This window comes from Frankliniella occidentalis, unplaced genomic scaffold (assembly GCF_000697945.3).
Source record: "Frankliniella occidentalis isolate FOCC.00 unplaced genomic scaffold, Focc_3.1 Scaffold115, whole genome shotgun sequence".
Classification (NCBI taxonomy): Eukaryota; Metazoa; Arthropoda; class Insecta; order Thysanoptera; family Thripidae; genus Frankliniella; species Frankliniella occidentalis.
In genome coordinates this window covers 732211-735061 of record NW_026267243.1, presented here as the reverse complement: position 1 = coordinate 735061, position 2851 = coordinate 732211, and positions in this window count along the sequence as shown.

Sequence of the window (2851 nt, the reverse complement as noted above, 5' to 3'; positions counted from 1 at the left end):
GACCTTCGGTCCTTATGCTGATCTCGCCTCTCTCTCTCCCTATATATATGCCTAACGATAGGCAATAGCGATGATAGGTTAGGTAATAGAACATAGTTTTTGCAATTGCTACTGCTAGTAACTTTTAGTCTATTGCTATAAGCTATTCCGTAGCGGTGACCGGAATTGGCCCAGAAAAGTCTGCCCTAGAGCTTCGCTCGCTTCGCGAGCTCAGCAATGAACCCCCCCAAACCCCAAAGTCACGTGGTTTAGGCACAGCCCCTTAGCCCGGGCGGGTCCCCTCGCGGGAGGCCGCTGCAGTCCGGGTGACTGCAGCGGGGCTAAGGTGTCTGGGGGCTGCCGGGCTGCCCATGCCGCCGGCAGGCCCGGGGTCAACGGACAACGCTGAGGTGCGCTGCGAGCGACCCGGCCTGCTGCGCCGACTACAGAGAGCCTTGCAGTAGTACAGTGAGCACTCCGGTGTCGGCTCATGAGGCTCATGGAGTGCAGCGCAGCCCCCCGTCCTTCCCAGGGGCGCCCAGAGGGGCCGGCCCCGGCCTCCTGTCGCCCCATCGATCGCCGGCGGGCTGGCGGGCCCGGGGCTTAGGGCAGCGTTTGGCAGAGCACTCCACTCTCTCCCTCCCTCATGAGGGCCGCCGCCTCGGCCGCCGCCGGCCCCCGCACCGGGAGCGAGAGAGAGAGCCGTCGTGTTGCTGCGGGCCAGCCATGCAGGTCATGAGGTCGGGGTCCCCGATGGCCAAAACGACACCGCCGAAAAATAAAGAGAAACAAAAAGGTCCGAGCTTTCAGCCAGCGCGGTCGGCGTTACTAGGGGGTGCTCCGTGAGCGCTTCTTTTGGGCAGACGTCGTCGTCGATGAAAATGATACCCGGCGCACTCTAGCGGCCGGGTGGGTCGGGAGGTGAACCAGAAACTGCCCAGTACCCAGCATGTCCATGTCGTCTGACGAGGACGAGGACCCCCCCCCCCTCTCTTCTGGTTTCCTTGTTCTCTAGGCGATGCAGCAGCGGCGGCCGCGGGCGGGCCGGGCCGTCCCTCTCGACAGTACACCATACATGTACGTCAGTCGATCACCACCTGTCCTCTCCTGGGCCCCTCGGCCGGCCGCACACGAAAATTGTTTTGCAACTTTAATAGCATGTCTACGCCACGAATGTGCGTAGAAGCAAAATAAAGACGACGGAGACGAGCGCTGGCGGGCGGCGGCGTCGCTTCCCCCTCTCACCGCCGCGCGTGCCCGGCGGCGCGGCTCGTGGTGGTGGTCTGAGCCGTCAGCAGCCTCATGTCAGCACTGTGTCAGGGATTATGTCAGCGGCAGCCTCAGCTCCACCGAGCATCAGAGGAGGAGGGAGGAGAGACCGCGGCAGATGCCGAGAGAGGAGAGGTGAGGGGGAACAGCGCGCACGCCCACAGGCACAGGGGCAGATCAGTCCTGAGGGGGCAACGCCGCAGCGCTTCCTGCCTATCCATCCAGGCGCAAGTGGTAGCGCACGCTGCTTGCTTGCACGAGGAAGCCCGTGTGTAACTGACACGCACCTGTGTGAATTTTCATTCTCTCAATCACTTTGTGGGTTACAGGTGCGCGTCGTTAAATTCCAACAGGGAAAATTCACACCTTCACAACTTGTTCAAGTGTGCGAATTGAAATTCACACACCTACATGTGTGCCAGACACACCTCCCTCACGTGTTATTTTATTATTTTTTTTCCTTAACGTTTTTAGCGGCGGCGCCGTTGACGCCTCGTTTGCCGGCAGACCCGCCCCCCCCGCCCCGCCCACCGCGTCGCGCCAAGGCGTCAGTCCGTCTAGAGGGCGACGGCACCGGACCGCAAGGTTGACGCCGTAACTGGGTCTGTCGCCTGGCAACGCCGGAGCACCGCGCACACCGTGACAACCACCTCGGCGAAGCACGGCGAAGCAACGCGAAGCACACCTAGGAGTCTAGGCGCCGGCGAGGAGCGCACCCGCGGGGCGCACGACGGAGCAGGACGCCACCGCGGGCGTTCATGGGCGGGGCGGGGGGCGGGGCGCCCAGCAGGGCCCGACCACGTTCGCCCATCGCCTCCTCGCGTGAGATCCGCCAGCGATACACCGGGCGCCGTTTAGCCTAATGAGAATAACCCATTTAAGGCACACGGCGCCCGCCCCGGCGCCCCGAGGAACATCACGACGGCCGACATTGTCCACAAAAATTCTCATTTCAAGAGAGACATTTTGTTTTTATTTTTGGCGGTGCTGCTCAAATCTAGTGGGGCCGGAGGCGCAGGGAAGTTCGGAAGGTGGAGGGGGGAAGGACCGGGGAGGGAGCAAGGGGAAAGGAGGAAAGGGGGGCGTCGCCGTGCCTGCATCGCAGTAGTTTGCGAACGGTCGCTAGAGCGCGCCAGTAGGGGCCAGCGGCGGGCTGCAGCTGGGCCTGAGGCCCGGTTAGCCTAGGCACGCAGCGCCCGGCCTGGCCCAGCCTGGCCCAGCCCCACCTCCGGCCCGAGCCCGAGGCCTGGTTAGGCTGGCCTGCCTGCGCACCGTCCCCGAGCAGCTTAGGGCTTAGGGGCCGCGCCAAAACCACGAGAATTTAGGGGAGAGGGGGGATTCAAATATTACGGGGTCCCTCAAGGACCAGGTTAGTTATAGAAGTCGACAAGAGCACCTCGTGAGCTGGGGTACAAAAAATTCATAGGGTCTGTATGCATTTCCAATGACCATCCTGATGCCGATTTTGTACTCCGGGGCACAAATATTACCGGGCCCCTATTGACTCCAATGACCATCCTGATCCTTTTGGGACCCCATAATTGTATACTAGCCAGGACCTTCGGTCCTTATGCTGATCTCGCCTCTCTCTCTCCCTATATAT